Genomic DNA, 19,030 nt, shown 5'->3' with positions numbered 1-19,030 from the left:
TCCTGCCTTCAATCTTTCCCAGCATCAAGGTCTTTTCTAATGAATCAGTTCTTCACATCAGGTGGCCAAAGCATTGGAGCTTCAGCTTCAGCATCAGTCCTTCCAATGAATATTCAGGACTGATTTCTTTTAGCATTGACTGGTTTGATTTCCCTGCAGTCCAAGGGACTCTCAAGAGTCTTCTCCCATACCACAGTTTAGAAGCATCAGTTCTTCAGGGCTCAGCTTTCTTTATAGTCTAACTCTCACATTCATACCTGACTACTGGAAAAAACATAGCTTGACTAGACAGAACTTTGTTGGCCAAATAATTTCTCTCTTTTTAACATTATGCCTAGGTTGCTCATAGCTTTTCTTCCAAGGAGCAAGTGTCTTTTAATTTCATGGCTGCAATCAATATCTGCAGTGATTTTGGAAAATAAGGTCTGTCACTATTTCCATTGTTTTCCCATCTATTTGCCATGAAATGATGGGACCAGATACCATGATCTTCATTTTTGAATGTTGAGTTTTAAGCCAGCTTTTTCCCTCTCCTCTTTCACTTTCATCAAGAAGCTCTTTAGTTCTTCTTCACTTTTTGCCGTAAGGGTGGTGTTATCTGCATATCTGAGGATATTGATATTTCTCCCAGCAATCTTGATTCCAGCTTGTGCTTCATCCAGTCCAGTGTTTTTCATGATGTACTCTTCATATAAGTTAAATAAGCAGGGTGACAATATATAGCCTTGACGTACTCCTTTCCTGATTTGGAACTAGTCTGCTGTTCTATGCCCAGTTCTAACTGTTGCTTCTTGATCAGCATACAGATTTCTTAGGAGGCAGGTAAGGTGGTCTGGTATTCTCATCCCTTTTAAGAATTTTCCATGGTTTGTTGTGATTCACACAGTCAAAGGCTTTGGTGTAGTCAATAAAGCAGAGGTAGATGTTTTTCTGGAACTCTCTTGCTTTGTCTATGATCCAGTGGATGTTGGCAATTTGATCTCTGGTTCCTCTGCCTTTTCTAAATCCAGTTTGAACATCTGGAAGTTCTTGGTTCACGTACCACTGAAGCCTGGCTTAGAGAATTTTGAGCATTACTTTGCTAGCTTCTGAGATGAGTACAATTTTGCAGTAGTTTGAGCATTCTTTGGCATTGCCCTTCTTTGGGGTTGGAATGAAAACTGACATTTTCCCATCTTGTGGCCACTGAGGAGCTTTCCAAATTTGCTGGCATATTGAGTGCAGCACTTTCACAGCATCATCTTGTAGGACTTGAGATAGCTCAACTGGAATTCCATCACCTCCACTTGCTTTGTTCATAGTGATGCTTCCTAAGGCCCACTTGACCTCACATTCCAGGATGTCTGGCTCTAGGTGACTGATCACACCTTCATGGTTATCTGTGTCATTAAGATCTTTGCCATATAGTTCTTCTGTGTATTCTTGCCATCTCTTCTTAATATCTTCTGCTTCTGTTATGCCCTCAGTCTCATACAAATAGACACTTTGTAAATGTTTCCTGAATAGATTCAGAACAATGGATAGTAGTAACTGAAAGCCCCATGTCTTAGAACCAGTAGAGTACAAATTCATGACTATTCTAGAAAAAGCAATGGAAAGCTTGAAAGATGACTCAGATGTTACCGCTGATTCCCTGTAACTTTCTTTACAACAGTAGGAAATGCATCTCCTCAAAAGACCTGATTTCATGCAGTCTAGGTGATATGAAGGATAGGTGGGCAGCCTGGACCACATGAGTGTCCTTGCTGGCCAAGGTTGGAGCACACATTTGTGCTGTTTGGTTCCTCAGGCATCTTTTATGTGCCCCATACATGGAGGACACCAGGCTATATGCTGGGGAGGACATAAAGGTAAAACATACGAAGACCTACTTAAGAGTTCCTACTCTAAACCAGGGGCAGTAAAGCTAAACACATTCACCACTAGAAACGAATATTATAATTTCATACATCCTAAGAAAGAGACAAATCTAGTTGCAAAAGATTTCCAAGGAAGGACAAATCAGATTCTGGTGTGAGGAGGAGACTTGGGGAAGGCCTGCTCAATAAATTTTGTCATTTGGCATGGGCACAGTTTTCAACAGGCAGAAACATGGCAGAACCAAGGGAGTAGGGTAGGAAATACAATTCTGTGATGCTCCAATTGCCAAAAAAGGTGAAAACAGACCCAGAAAGGCCACTTAGCCCATGCAGGATTGGAAAACAGCAAATACTGAGCCAAACTCAATCACCATGTATGTTTATTACCAAGCAAAGCAGTATCACAAACAGTTTAGTTCAGTCACTCAGTCATGTCTGACTCTTTGCGATCTCATGGACTGAAGCACACCAGGCCTCCCTGTCTATCACCAACTCCTGGAGTTTACTCAAACTCATCTCCATTGAGTTAGTGATGCCATCCAACCATCTCATCCTCTGTCATCCCCTTCTCCTCCTGCCTTCAATCTTTCCCAGTATCAGGGTCTTTTCCAATGAGTTAGTTCTTTGCATTAGGTAGCCAAAGTATTGGAGTTTCGGCTTAGGCAGCAGTCCTTCCAGTGAATATTCAGGACTGATTTCCTTTAGGATGGACTGGTTGGATCTCCTGGCAGTCCAAGGGACTCTCAAGAGTCAACACTACAGTTCAAAAGCATCAGTTCTTCGGTGCTCAGCCTTCTTTATAGTCCAACTCTCACATTCATGCATGACTACTGGAGCAAACGTAGCTTTGACTAGAGGACCTCTGTTGGCAAAATAATGTCTCTGCTTTTTAATATGCTGTCTAGGTTGGTCATAGCTTTTCTTCCAAGAAACAAGCGTCTTTTAATGTCATGGCTGCAGTCTCCATCTGCAGTGATTTTGGAGCCCAAGAAAATAAAGTCTGTCACTGTTTCCACTGTTTCCCCATCTACTTGCCATGAAGTGATGGAACAAGATGCCATGATCCTAGTTTTCTGAATGTTGAGCTGTAAGCCAGCTTTTTCCTTCTCCTCTTTCACTTTCATCAAGAGGCTCTTTAGTTCTTCTCTTTCTACCATAAGGGTGATATCACCTGCATATCTGAGGTTATTGATATTTCTCCCAGCCATCTTGATTCCAGCTTGTGCTTCTTCCATCCCAGCATTTCTCATGATGTACTCTGCATAGAAGTTAAATAAGCAGGGTGACAATAGACAGCCTTGACGTACTCCTTTTCCTATTTGGAACCAGTCTGTTGTTCCATGTCCAGTTCTAACTGTTGCTTCCTGACCTGCATACAGATTTCTCAAGAGGCAGATCAGGTGGTCTGGTATTCCCATCTCTTGGAGAATTTTCCAGTTTGTTGTGATCTACACAGTCAAACGCTTTGGCATAGTCAATAAAACAGAAGTAGATGTTTTTCTTGAACTGTCTTGCTGTTTCTGTGATCCAACAGCAATTTGATCTCTGGTTCCTCTGCCTTTTCTTCTCTCTTTTCTAAGTCCCACTAATGTAACAGGATGCCAAGGATCCTACCTGGTAATGAGATGTAACAAAAGGCACAGTGTGGGAAGAGAAGAGCCTGAATGATCACCTCAAATGGTATGTTCCAGGCATCAAACACAGGCTGTGCTATGTTCAAAGTTCTTTACTATATATCTTTTGATGCTTCATCTGATGCCCAAAAAAGATGTGACAGCTGTTATTTCTCCCAGCTTTTCAAATTAGGAAACTGAGGCTAAGAAATCTTGATGACTCACCCAAAGTCAGATGACCTGGGAGAGATGAACTATTAACTCCAAATCTAGTGTTCTCCATGTTAACTCTCAGGATGAAATAGAAAGATCATGGTTTGGGGAATGAATATGGCATGCCAGACATAATTTCCTTTCTCCCAATATGAGTATTTCACAGTCAGTCTGTGTTATTAACTTCCTCTGCTGGGTTTATTGAGTAAAATTTTTAAAAATCTAAGAATTTTGAGAAGTTAGTCGAGCCTGACACTAGTCTAAACTAACCACTCAAATGAAGTTTATTCAAGAGTGTCTTGTGATAAGGCTTTGTGGTTACATGTGCAAGCTCTGCAACCAAACTGCCTGAATTTAAATACCATTTTACTACCTACTGATTGTGTGACCTTGCATAGTGACCTAGATTTTCTGTGTTTTAGCTTCCTCATTTGTGTAATGAAGACAATCCTTGTACCTACATATGAAGTTGTTGTTAGGATTAAATGCTATTTTACAAATTTTTAAAAATCTAGGATAGAGCCTGGTACATGTAACTGTCCTATGCAAGTAGCTTGATATGCCATTTATGTTGCATTTTTCAACTTTTTATTGAATCATACTCTACGTGTTTTTATTTTATTTTATTTTATTTTGGTGCAGTGGCATCCTGTTACATTAGTGGAATTTAGAAAAGAGAGAAGAAAAGGCAGAGGAACCAGCAAGCAAATTGCCAAGAGCCATTGGATCATAGAAAAAGCAACAGCATTGCTTTACAATGTTGTATTAGCTTCTGCTTTACAAGGAAGTGAATCAGCTTTATGTATACATATGCCCCTCCACCATGAGCCTCCCTCTGACCCTCATCCCACCCCCTAGGTCATTCCAGAGCGCCGAGCTGAGCTCCCTGTGATATACAGCAGCTTCCCACTAGCTGTCTACTTGATACGTGGTAGTGTACGTACGTGAGTGCCACTCTCGTAATTCGCCCCACCCTTCCCTCTCCCCTGCTCCCCAATGTCCTTATGTCCTTTCTTTACTAGCTTTCCATTAGGAGCTTTAAGGTTTCAACGAACGGAGACCTGTCCAGATGACCTCAGAGGACTCAGGTTTATTGTAAAGATACGTGGCATAAAAGAAGTCCAGGAAACTCTACAGCTGCATGGCCAGGCCTCAGAGATCTGGAAAATCACTCTTCACCTTTCAGGCTATTGCAGCCATAACCTGTCATATGGCCAAACAGTGTTTGTCTGCCTGTCACCAACTTCTTTACTCCCTGCTCCTTACTTTTTTCTCCTTTCCATCTTTTTCTCCTTTTGTTGGTTCAATAAGTTGTGATCCTTAGACTCTGGCTATTCTCTATCTTGTTTTCATTTTTCACTTTTATCCTTCTTCCTGCATCTTAGTCTTTTTCCCCCACCACTGAAGCAACCACTCTGATTCGAGTTTAGTGTGTATCTTTTGGTTGTATGTGTTGTAAAATGTGCTCTTTTTAAATGCATGTACTTTTCATCCTGGGCTTCCCTGGTGGCACTAGCAGTAAAGAACCTGCCTGCCAATTCAGGAGACCTAAGAGACTCAAGTTCAATCTTTGGGTCAGAAGGATCCCCAGTAGGAGGACATGGCAATCCACTCCAGTGTTCTTGCCTAGAGAATCCCATGGACAGAGGAGCCTGGCAGGTTACAGTCCATAGCGTCACAAGGAGTTGGACACAACTGAAGTGACTTAGCACACACAAAAGCACTTTGCAAATGCTACTTTGTTGTATATCTCTTTCTATGTATTACTTTTTTCACCCATCACTATAAGCTCATCCATATTATTAAAAGTTCCTCTGGGCTGTTCATTCTGTTGCTTAGCTCTCCATGACATATACTGACCATATGTTGCCTGTCTAATCTCCACTGATGTATTTCCAGATTGCCACCAACTGCCAGTCACTACAAACAACACAGTAAGGAACACCTTCACACACATTCCCTTATGGACCTACGTGAGATACACTTGGGAAATATAAGTCATGTTGATTTTAATTTGACCAAGCTGTGTCAGACTGCTCTTCAGAAAAACTGTTATTGGCAACACTCCCAACAGCATTGCATAAATCCACCTCAAAACATAGGTGTCTAATAACTTTCTAACTAAATAAATGACTTCTCAGTCATTTCCAAATTTCCACAGTTCTCTTCTCTCTCTTGGTGCTTCTGCTTTCTTCCTCCCTGTCCTCTACTCTGCCCTCTGCACCCTTGCCCTAGGCTACCTGTTCTTGTTCTTTCTCCCATCTCCTGTCCCCTCTTCCAGTTTCTTCTTAGTAGCAGTTTCTGTAGCTTTCTGAAGCCACAGTGTCTCTTGGCCTCCTGTTTGACACTCTGTGTGACACTGTTGGGTTTCTGTTGACACTGACTGGCTCCCTCAGTCATTATCCAGTCCCTGGGCCACTTCTGATGACTATCAGTGGCTCAGACACATACCCCTGGTCCAATAGGATGACTCCAAGTCACCTGGTACACACCTTATTGACCACTAGAAAATGGAAGGGCTGTTGCAGACTTTTTCCATTGGTGTGGGTTATGGATATGGCAGGCATTCAGAGTTTCATGGACTGCCCAGTATAAAAACTGATTTGATATTTTATTAAATTATCCAAAATTTACCAATTTGATGTAAGGTAGCTGCAATTATTCAGACAGATCATCAATCTTAAAGGTTATTTTCCATGTAAGCACAGTGGGAAATGATCTAGTTGTCCCTTGTTTATCTTGGGTTCCACTTCTTCTTCTCCTTACATTCCTTCCTCCAACCCATACACATGTTATTAGAGAAATCCTATCTTAATCCAAAGGACATATTATTCCCACTGCCTGGAACATTTTCCCTAACTCCTTTTTTGGCCTGGCTAAAGCAATTCCATTCTTGAGCAGAATTAAATTTCTCTTCTCCAATAAGATCCTTACTGACCTCTACTCTGGACTAAAATCTGTGGCTAGATATCCTGATCCTCTTTCATCACACTCATCACACTTTATTATAATTCTGTACTGTTTCATAAGACATGAGCAACTTGAGAATATGGATTGTACCTATCCCATTCACTGACACATTTCTTTCATTTTAAAAATAGTACTTTGCATCTAGTTTGTGTTCGAAAAATATTTGAGTGATTTTGTTGAATGATAGAGCAGCAACACCTCCAGGGACTGAATTTAAATACCAGTCCAGTTATCAGGTCTGTAACAAATTGCTTTTCTTGTTTTATCTACCTTACAAAGCTTTATATGGCTTTCCTGGTGGCTCAGACAGTAAAGAATCTGCCTGCAATGTGAGAGACTTAGGTTTGACCCTTGGGTTGGAAAGATCCCTTGGAGGAGGAAACGGCAACCCACTCCAGCATTTTTGCTTGGAGAATCCCCATGAACAGAGGAGCCTGGCAGGCTACAGTTCATGGGGTCGCAAAGAGTTGGACATGACTGAGTAACTAAGCACATAAGCGTTATATATGAAAATGATTTTTCACATTGTAAGGGTCTACAAAAATATGGCAAGGGCATTGATTGGGTTAAGGTCATGTTATGTTTATTAAGAGGAATTTAAGTGCCAATTACTTGAGTAAGAGAATAAAGTATACTCTGATCCTAATACCATTTCATAAAACAAAGGGACCCTGGAGTTTGTCTTGTCTAGATACTTTGTTTTAGTGGAAAGCACATTAATCCATAATCTATGTGACTTATCACATAGCTACATAGCAACAGGACTAAGAAACAGGGTCTTCCAGTGCTGTCTCTCACATATCCCAAGGCATGTGCCCTTGTGGGAGGAAGCACCATTCAGCTGCACGTGGTCTCTGAATGCTTACAGCAGCCAAGCAGCCTCCTCTTTGGCTGCTGCCAAGCCGACCTTGGATTCCAGCTTCCCACAAGCCATTATTTCTTAGAATCATGGACTCATCAAATTCTTAGTGTTTTTTTCTTTTCTTTTCTCTGTGCCTCTTACTAATCCAGTTCTTCTCACTGACCCATGAAGGAGTAGCAAAAAGAGGTATACACTGAGTCAGAGCTTTCATGTGCTATGATCCACTATGTACCTCACTTCCCACCATCCCGTGTTACTGGCTGTGGAGTTATCTGGGGAATTCAATCTCTAGGCCTCTGATTTCCAGGCAAAGTGAAGTTGCTCCCTAACATACACATGGCTTCCCAGTAAGAAGAATTACAATATTTACATTTTTTGTAGTTGCTACAGGAATTACAAGCAGTGACCAAAAAATAATCCTAATAAGGAGTCCTTTGTGCCCAGCTGTTATAAAACAGGGTTTTTCACAAGTATTTACTCTCTCTGCAGAAAGAAGCATTGAAGTGCAAAAGTTCACCCCAAGCATGCCTACTGCTTTTCTTTAAACCTTCCAAAAGACACACAAGCCTCTTATTTTTCAGGGCCCATCTGGCCATAAATTGAATCGACGTTAATTTATGAAAACAAATGACACCAGCCTACTCCACGACATTTTGAAATGGGAGAATTAGGCAGGGCAATAAAGCAGGAGTAAAATAAAAACACTCACTCAGACCCCAGAGCTGCCCTGGCAATATTCCAAGCCACACAAAGACCCTGAGTATCTCTATTCCAACACATTTTGTTTTTACAAAGTTACAGTTATTTGATCACAAGACATGGAATTAGCTCTTTGTCACAGACAGTGGCAGGAAACTAAGCATATCCAAAGTTTTCTCCCTGTGACCTGAACCCCATTCCATCTGCAGCATATACATCAGTGGTCAGAACCACTGAGAAGAAAAAAAAAAGGAGGGGGGACCCTCAGCACTGGCTGATGATGTAGCTAGTGGTTTAATCCATTTTCTCCAGGACCTGGAAGACTTACCTGGGATGATTGTCCAAGATTTGGGGAATGGAACTCTAAGTAGAGTCAAGAGTGTGGTTTACAAGTATGCAGAAGGAATTGAGGCAATTTTGACCTCTTTATAATGGCATCTTTATTTTCTAACATTAAGCAGACAAAATGTCAATATATTGTGCCAACTAAAATACCATGGGAATGATGTGAAGAGAAAGGGCTTGACAATGTGTCTATGACTCTATTCAAGGCAGCTGACCTCTCTGGGTCTCCATTTGTTTGGATGCATGAACCTTCCACTTCAGAGTTTTTCAGTCATGAACATTAAGGGTAACAAAACACACACACACACACACACACACACACACACACACAACAAGAATATTTAGAGCTCTGGGAGATTATCAACTGGCACAAATTTTAAAATCATTTTCATTTAAAAGGCTACATTTAACATAAAACATGTAGATGGAGGCTGGAAGAGCAACTTGGATTTCTTCTTCTAGGCTCTGCCCCAGTGAGAGAAAATATTTAAGGTTTATGAGACTGAAATGGAAGTCAAAGGACCAGACTCTTCATTGGTGAAGGAAGTATCCAACCACTCTGAGAAGGTAGGATTTGTAGACAACTTTGGAGAGCAGGACTTAGACTTTAAGCTTAATGGGGCTTCCTATTCCAACTACCCAAATCTTGGTCTTAGGTGCCATCTGTTTGAACAGCTGATCTGTGAGTCTGACATGAACCCATCTGCCTAGCTACTTTCAAGGACAACAGGCCTGTCTCTACAGGCCTGTCCTGGAACAGCTAGAAAACAGAGAAAGAATGGAGGTCCTCCCTTCCCTCTCCATACTGGGAGACTTTTCTCAGGGAAACTTACCACATGAAATGACCCAAGACCATGAGCCTTCAATTCCCAGGAGAGAATACAGAAACAGTACCATGTGTAACCTGTGGGCAGCATTTAACACTGTCACTCCTCCTGCTGGTCACTGTGATTCAATGAAGGTCAAGCTCCAACTAGTCAACTTCACCATCCCCCGCCTTTAGGGAGGAGCAAAGAGGCAGTTTGAGGGATAAGATGGAAGTATTTTATTCCGTCTGTATGAGCCAAAGAGCAAATGTGGGGTGAGGAATAAAATTGTTTCTTCCCTGAGCTATCAGGAAGGGTTTTCTAAGAAGGAATGGAGGAAAGAGAAAAATACCCAGAAAAAGGAACTTTAGAAAGACCTTTCCTCAGAATATTTAAAGACTACGAGAGAATCATATCATTCTGTATTTGAGAACAGGAACATCCCCACTGGAACAGAATTCATAATTTCCCCTCTTGAAATGGTTCCATCCTGGCAACTCATGCATGGTGAGATTTCTCTGATCCCATCTTGCAGTCTTCCAGATTGGTCCTGAAGGATGGGCAAAAATTATGAGAGCTGAGTGATTGGTCCTGAAGGATGAGCAAAAATTATGAGAGCTGAGTCTTCCCTTATCTTCTACTGCAAGGTGAAGCAATGGTCTAAGGTACCTGTGATATGGACCCTGAGAGAAGGGTCCTGATCACTGAGAGAAAAGACAGAATGCTATCTAGACTTTCCCAAGACTGACCTGAGAGAAATATTCAAAATGTGAATCATTCACTTGAGGACAGCACTGGAAGAGCTGGTGAAAGCTCAGAGGAACCCAAGGGGAGAAAAAGTACAGGAAAAGATTTCCAGAGATAGAAAGAACAATTCCTCAGTGAGCCAGCTTGGAGAAAACAATTTAAGGGCAGCACGTCTTCAGCTTGTCTTTCTCTGATGTTTACTAACTCACTATGGTCCTGGAGCCAGCTGTGGCTGTAATAGGGAACATTTTCCATCACAGATCCTTTGTGATGAAAAAGAATAAAGTTGAAAATGGATGGCACCAGATTGTGTCCATGATTTATCATTCTAGTCTTGTCACCAAGAATCAAAGAGCCCCATTCAGCAAGGCAAGAGCAAAGGAAAAAACAAAGAAATATATTTGATATGAAACAGTTATTTGAGGTCAATCTGGAAAGTTTCTTTAGAATTAAAAAAAAAAAAACACTTAAAAGAAAGAAAGAATAATCCAGTGATCTCTTATGGCAAGCTTTCAAGAATAAAAATTTAATTTACTAAGGATGTATAGCAGCACATTCTAAGGATGGAACAGTATCTCCACAACTTAATAGGGATAGAATTCTTGGGACAGCAAATCTTCTCCAGAGGTTATTTTATCCATTACGCTGACTCTAAGAAGAGCTGAAGTCAGGCCAAATATGGAAGTCCTCAGTCCTTATGGCTATTACGTGTTCCTGTACTTTGTAGATTTAGAAATAGCATGCTTCGATGATAAAATTAAGTCAAGTTTTCTTTTGCCTCTTGCCTTCTTAGATTTTTTTCTTCTTCTCTCCTGCTTCAGAGCTTTTATATTCCTTGTTCCTAAGCCTGCAATGCTCTTGCTTCTACTCTATCTAGCTGATTCCTTCTTACCCTTCAAAATTCAGTAATAAGAAAGCAAAACAACAACAATAAAAATAGGCAAAAGGTTTAAACAGACATTCATTACAGAAAATGTGTGACTGGCAAATAAGCATATGAAAAGGTGCTTAACATCACGGTTTATTGGGGAAATGCAAATTGATGACAATGAAATACTGCTCTACATTTGTTGGAATCACTAACACTTAATACACTGATACATACCAAATAGTAGAAAGGACCTGGGGCAATGTAATGTTCATATATCTTTGGTAGGAGTGCAAAATGGTATATTCACTTTGGAAAATAGTTTGAGAGTTTCATATATAGTTAAGTATATATAGTTACAATAAAACCCAGCAATCTCATAGGTTAAATATCTATCTTCACACAGAAAACCTATAGACGGCAATTTGACTTATAATTGCTACAAACTAGAAATGATCCAGATGTCCTTCAGTGGGTGAAAGATTAAACAAGCTGTAATATATCTTGTATGCATAATGATAACAAAAAGAATTATTAATGTAATTCATAATATACATGAATCTCAAAATAATTGTTCTGAGTGAAAGAAACCAAACCTCCCCCCACCCCCGGCAAAAGATGCCATCATCAGGTTGAAAAATATCCAATGCTGTACTCCAACCAGCCAATGGGATTCAGATTGTTTTTGTTTGTCAGTTATATCCACAACATGAGACACTTAGAATATGTCAAAACCCATAGCACCTGATTTTGCTTTTAGACCGTAGATTATTCTCTAGTGTGCATTTGGGATCACATCTTTTTACTGGCCTACCCATCTTTTTCTTGGGTAGCTGACGTTTCTTTGAACACCTTTTTCACCTTCTACCACTTCCTATCTACCACAAGGTAATCTCCAGAGTTGTAACTCAGAACTTGGGAGCTGATAGAACCATACTCTAGCATTCGATGGTACAACCTTTGAGTTGCCACTTTGATGCTTCTTTGTAGCTGTAACTGGTGAAAATTTGATCATCTAAAGATGATCCACAAGATGGATAAAATCACTGACCTTAGAGTACTCCTACTAGAAACCTCTAAAGTCAAATTCTCCAGAGATGGAACCTCATTCTATATTGTGACTCTTTTGTTTTCATTACTCTTTGCTGAGAATTAGAAGCATGGAGATCCGCGCTTGTCTGGTGTGGACAAGTAGGTAGGTATATGGCAATGAGTCTCCACCTTATGCTTCTGCCTTACCCCTGCAAGGTGGCCTATGGGTTGTTTTCTTCTAAAACCAGTCTTAATTTCTAGTTATATTTTTTAATCTTCTACTTAACAATTTTATGACTGGTTTTCTTGTTAAAACCCCCAACTAAATTTATCCCAGGGGAATCTGTGGCCTGCCTTTATGGTCAACATCTCCCACTCCATCTGTCACATTCTAATGAGGGAATCCAACCACTCAGCAGTGGTCCTGAGTCTCCCATGCTGCTCTGCACCCTCCTTCTCTGATTCTCTTAAGTTGCAGGAGTTGCACATCCACAGGTATTACAGAGTGTTTAGAACCAACTTATAGGAATTCTTTATACCTCCTCCAGCCCAAGTAGTTGCATGTAAGGTACATATTCTTAAAAGCATCATCACTGGCTAGACCATCTGTCTCCAAACTCTTCTCCCAGTAGTCTCCAATCCCTATCACTGCCCTCAAATTCAATTCACTGGTTTCATTGTCTGCCCTCAACCATGACTGGGAAAGTGAGCGTGGGAATTTCTGGGTTGTAAGCTACAGCCTAAGTGAGTGGGAGCAGGACTTGAATACAGCCTGTTAGCACCTCAGAGAGTTAATGAACCCCTGAGGAACCAGAAAAACTATGTAATCCTATGACTTCTCAATAATGCCAACACAGCAGTTTGTACTAATGCCGCATTCTTATTGAAGAAGCACGTTAATAGAGAGGGACAAAGAAAAGAATAAGAACGAAGAAATGGGTGGGGAAGGCAGGATGTTGACTTCTCCTTTTCTACTTTCCAGGACTGTTTGAAAACCAAGAGTTCTAAGAAAGTTTAGTCATGAATCTCCAGCTTTGCCCATCACTGGATTCTTTCTGGGTTACCACTGCCAAATATTTCAAAATTTTTGAGATTATTTTTATGGAAATATGGCCAAAAGTTTCAGGGAAGCAGACAAGCTTCTAAGCTGGACTTCAAGAAAGGGTTCAGTGTGAGTGGAAAGGGATATTTTAAAGAAATATGGTACGAAGACCTTGGATATATTCAGGAATGACTAACAGCATTTGAGAACTGGTGAGAAAGAGACCAAAGGGATATATAAATGTATTTATTTAAAAGATGAAACAAAGTTTCTCAAGTGTTGATAGAGAACTAGCCTGTTTTGATAGAACTATTCCCCTTTTCTTTTTTCTTTCTCGTTTCAATTTTCATTTTAATAATGTCTGTGGCATGATAATCCACTCCCATTAACTTTCCAGGCTGCAGTAGTCAGGCATCTCAACCATGGGTCCAGGATTCCATTCGCTTCTTGGCAACAGTGTGGCCCCCACGGAGGTTCACCTGTTAGAGTGTTGGCCAAAGATCCTGAAAACCCACTCAAAGTTACAAAATGACTCACCACTGCGTTCCCACCTCATTTTCTCCTTGCCCAGCTGTGCTTCCATCTATATCTCTTCCCTTGATGACTAGAATCTCTGCATTAGCAAGCAATGAGTACAGCCACGAAGATGGACTTCTCCACTTTTCCTCTACTTATCTCACCTCCAAACATATGTTTTTTCTATTGTGGAAGACTTCAACTCTAGTGTGCCTTTTGGGCCTGACATTCCTAGATATCAAGCATCCTATGTTTTAGGTTTTTATGTCCGTACTTTTTTTCACAACTAAGAGTATGCCATAAATAAAACAGAAGGAGAGTCCCCAGGGAGTTTGTTTTATCTGCTCGAAAGTGGCTTCCTAATTTTGTTAGACCAAGCCCTCTAAAGAGCTGCTGCAGGAGAAGGAACATAGAGGGGAAATTAGAGAAAGCAAGTGGACATTCAGGAACATTCCAGGGTTCTCTGTGGCTCTCAGGCACAGAATGGTAGAATTTGGAAAGAACTTAAAATGGTGATTCGACTCCTGCCAGTTTCACCAGTTGAGGAGTCAGCCAGGTGAGCAGGGACACTGTTCTCTCTGGGCTTCCTTGAGTGACAAAGCCAGATCTGGGGCCCAGGTTTTCTGAATCCATTCTTCCACAAAGATTTCTGAATTACATTACCTAGATTTAATGTAACTTGCTCACCCTTTGACACAAAGGAGAAAGACAATGTTTCCATCTGAGATACACATAATACCCTTATTGAAAGTGTTCTCAGTCTTCACAGCTTCAGCCGTGAATGGTCAGGTCAGCTTAAAAGGGCCACCAGGAGAGAGGCTCCAAGTCATTCATACAGCATCCACTAGCAACTCTGAAACTTCCAAGGAACAGCAATCCTCTTGGGAGAAATCAGCACTGGCCATTGGTTTCCCTTTTCTAGAAAAGAGTTTTCAGTGTCAAGGTTCCCCCCAGCCCCAAACCCCAGCGTCAGCTCTGGGAAAGCAGGTCTTCCTTAAGAGAGCCAGCTCTTGACCTTCCTCACTAAGGTCTAAACAGCTGTTCATTCATCATGGAAAATTTCCTAGGCAAAAAGAATGCATTTATCTTAATTCTACCCTTATGTTTATACGATTCTTTCCAGAGGATTTCTACTCCTAACTGAAAAGAGAGAGAAAAAAAAGAAAATCTTTGAAGAACACACTTCATAGGTCCCTGTGCATAGATCATGCTGATAAAATCAACACTCTTGCTAGGCTTGAGAGCAGAGATTTAGGTTAGCATCATCTAGCAACCAGGATCATGTGGTTAGACCATTTCCAAAGGGCCCACCTGTTTTAGCCTGGTAAAATTGCCTTGAAATTCATCTAGTTCTCAGGATGTTAGCTGGCCTCTGAAAAAGGTTGTGTAACTATTGAGAAAGAGACAAGAGAAAACAAGGGCACTCCAGAAAAATGTCTCCTTGCTTCATTGACTACGCTAAAGATTTTGACTGTGTGAATCTCACCAGCCCTGGGATTTCTTTGGAAGAAATGATGCTAAAGCTGAAACTCCAGTACTTTGGCCACCTCATGCAAAGAGTTGACTCATTGGGAAAGACTCCGATGCTGGGAGGGATTGGGGGCAGGAGGAGAAGGGGACGACAGAAGATGAGATGGCTGGATGGCATCACTGACTCGATGGACGTGAATCTGAGTGAACTCCGGGAGTTGGTGATGGACAGGGAGGCCTGGCGTGCTGCGATTCATGGGGTCGCAAAGAGTCGGACACGGCTGAGTGACTGAACTGATTCTTAAAGATAGCAATACCAGATCACCTTACCTACCTCTTAAGAAATGTGTATGCAAGTCAAGAAGCAACAGTTAGAACCAGACATGGAACAACAACTGGTTCAAAACTGGGAAAAGAGTATGACAAGGCTGTATATTGTCACCCTGCTTATTTAACTTATATGCAGAGTACATCATGTGAAATGCTGTGCTGGATGAATTCCAAGCTGGAATCAAGAATGCCAGGGGAGAAATATCAACAACCTCAGATATGCAGATGGTAATACTCTAATGGCAGAAAATGAAGAGAAACTAAAGAGCTGCCTGATGAAGTCACCCTCGTCAAGAGGAGAGTGAAAAATCTGGCTTAAAATTCAACATTCAGAAAACTAAGGTCATGGCACCCAGTTCCATCACTTCATGGCAAATAGAAGGGGAAAAAGTAGAAACAGTGACAGGTTTTATTTTCTTGGGCTCCAAAATCACTGCAGACAGTGCCTGCAGCCATGAAAATCAAAGACACGTGCTCCTTGGAAGGAAAGCTATGACAAGCCTGGACAGTGTATTTAAAAGCAGAGACAGCACATTGCTGACAAAGGTTCATACAGTCAAAGCTATAGATTTTCCAGTAGTCATGTTTGGATGTGAAATTTGGACCATAAAGAAGATTGAGCACTGAAGAATTTATGCTTTGGGATTGCGGTACTGGAAAAGACTCTTGAGAGTCCCTTGGACAGCAAGGAGATCCAACCAGTCAATCCTAAAGGAAATCAGCCCTCAATATTCATTGGAAGGACTGATGCTGAAGCTGGGCTCTAATACTTTGGCTACTTAATGCAAAAAGTTGACTCATTGGAAAAGACCCTGATGCTGGGGAAGATTAAAGCAAAAGGAGAAGGGAGAGACAGAGGATGAGATAGTTAGATAGTATCATTGACTCAATCCACATGAATCTGAGCAAACTCCAGGAAACAGTGAAGAACAGGAAAGCCTGGTGTACTGCAGTTCATGGAACTGCAAAGAGCTGGACCCAGTAAGAGAAAAGAAGAGTTAGTATGAAACAGCAATTTAAGTTATACAATCAGCAAAAGTTTTCCAAGGAGTATTTTGAGTGCTAGAATAGTTTTAAATCTCTATGAATAGTTTAAGATTTAGGTTAAGCCAGGTGTACAATAAAATAAAAATAAAATAAATGACAGAGATGCTTATCTAATTCATTTTCCCATCCATGAGTACTCTGAGATGCAGGCTAAGGAGAGATGCTCAAAAATCTGTGCAAGGCAAACTTTCTAAAGGGATGTTTTTCCCTTCTTGTTCTCTATGCTATCCTTCCTTTGGGATTTTCTCTCTCTCAGTACAAAACACCGTAATATCCTCATGTCCTAAATATGTTTTGTGGATTAGTCCCTTTCTAGCATTTACTTTCCTTTTCAAGCTCAACTTTTGACCTTTGAATTTTGAGGCTTTCTGTCAACCTCATTTAACACACACGAGACTCCCTCTTTTGACCTGAATGTCCATGTCTCAGACTTGCCTCTCCACCATCTTAGCCCTCAAATCACCAAGAACCAGTGCCAACCAAAGATGGTGAGATAAGGCAAGCCTGCTTTCTGAGCCCTCAGGTTTCCCCAGCCCCCGCCTCCTGTTCTTTGGGAGACTTAACGATCTATACCTTGTATTAACGGGCTTCCCTGGTGGCTCAGCTCCTCTCAGGTGACTCAGTCGGCAGAGCCTGCCTGCAATGCGGGGGGCCCGGGTTCAATCCGTTGGAAAATCCCCTGGAAAAAGAAATGGAAGCCCATTCCAGTATCTTGCCTGGGGAGTTCCATGGACAGAGGAGACTGGTGGGCTACAGTCCATGGGGTCACATACAGTCAGACACATATGAGTGACTAACACGTTCACTTCACTTTCTGGTGGCTCAAACGGTAAAGAATTCGCCTGCAATGAGGAAGACCTGGGTTCGATCCCTGGGTTGGGAAGATCCCCTGAAGGAGGGCATGGCAACCCACTCCAGTATACTTGCCTAGAGAATCCTGATAGATGGAGGAGCCTGACAGGCTACAGTCCAGGGGGTTGCAAAGAGTCAATGAGTGACTAAGTGTAGCACCTTATATTAATATATGAATTCCCAGTGTCTTCATGGACAAGACTACTTTTCTCAGGATCTAGCTCTCTGGAATTTCCTGGTTTCCTTCCTTAGGAATCTGCCAATAGGTAAAGATTTGAAAACAAAAATTTAGAGCCAGTCATGAGTGCCTGAAAACTGACCTTATAGGTGACTTGACAGAGCTCTAAGGATAACAGTGCAATTTTCAACTCTGTGGTCTCATACCATCATCAAAGTCATCCTGTGAGGTAGCACAGAAACATATTGCAGACAACTGAGGCCCCAGTTTAAAACAGACTCATCTAAGGTGACACTAATAACTGTACATCTCACCTAGAATACAAACCAGTGTCCTTAGCATGGCTACAAGGACCTGTGTGATCTGTCCTGTATCTTTCTCTGCAACCTTATTTCCCACCATTCTCTGACTCTTCATTTACTTATTATACTTTCTGCTAACATATAATTTTCCAAAGTCTAAAAACATCAGGAGAAGGCAATGGCACCCCACTCCAGTACTCTTGCCTGGAAAATCCCATGGGCGGAGGAGCCTGGTGGGCTGCAGTCCATGGGGTCGTGAAGAGTCAGACATGACTGAGCGACTTCCCTTTCACTTTTCACTTTCATGCATTGGAGAAGGAAATGGCAACCCGCTCCAGTGTTCTTGCCTGGAGAATCCCAGGGACAGGGGAGCCTGTTGGGCTGCCGTCTATGGGGTCACACAGAGTCGGACACGACTGAAGTGACTTAGCAGCAGCAGCAAAAACATCATTTTAATAAATATATAAAATCAACATGTCAAATATTTTATTCAACTCACTAATTAATGAGAATCAGAAAGCTCTTAAGATTGGTTCAAAAACAAATTTGAAAAACAGAGATATACATATATATAGACTGTCAGAAACAATGAAGCAAATTTGTTAATAGATACAAAACTGGCTAATATTATATAAGGCAATAAAGTATAATGTTTGCATCAATAAAGTTGACATATAAATCAGGAATGAAACAAGAGACATACTACCAATCTTATATAAATAAAAAGATTTATAATGGAATACTATGAACAACTGTAAACCAAAAATTAAGATAATTTACATGGAATCGGCAAATTCCTAGAAATACATAACTTATAGAAACTTCAAGAGATACAGAAAATATAAATAGATCTATAGCAAGTAAAGTAAATGAAATAGAAACTTAAAAATTTACCAAACAAAGAATTAATAACATCCCTTCAAGAAAAACCTTTCAAAAAATACAAAAATAGAGAACATTTCTCGTTTCATTATTTGAGACCATTATTACAGGGTCTTCACACACAAAGACACCATAAGAAAATAAATTGACAGACAAATATCCTTTATGAACACAGACACACACACATACACACACACGCACACATAAAACCTCCACAAAACACTCAGCAAAAATCGAGTCAAGTAAGGTAAGAAAGGATTATACACCAAGACCAACTTGGATTTCTCTCAGAAATGCAATGTTAGTTAAACAACTGAAATCACTTAATGTATGTATACCACATTAATAAAATAAAGGACAAAGCTATATGGCTATCTGGAAAGATTTAAAAAGTGAT

Source organism: Capra hircus, chromosome 2 (genome assembly GCF_001704415.2).
Source record: "Capra hircus breed San Clemente chromosome 2, ASM170441v1, whole genome shotgun sequence".
Classification (NCBI taxonomy): Eukaryota; Metazoa; Chordata; class Mammalia; order Artiodactyla; family Bovidae; genus Capra; species Capra hircus.
Note: the sequence above shows the minus strand (reverse complement) of the source record.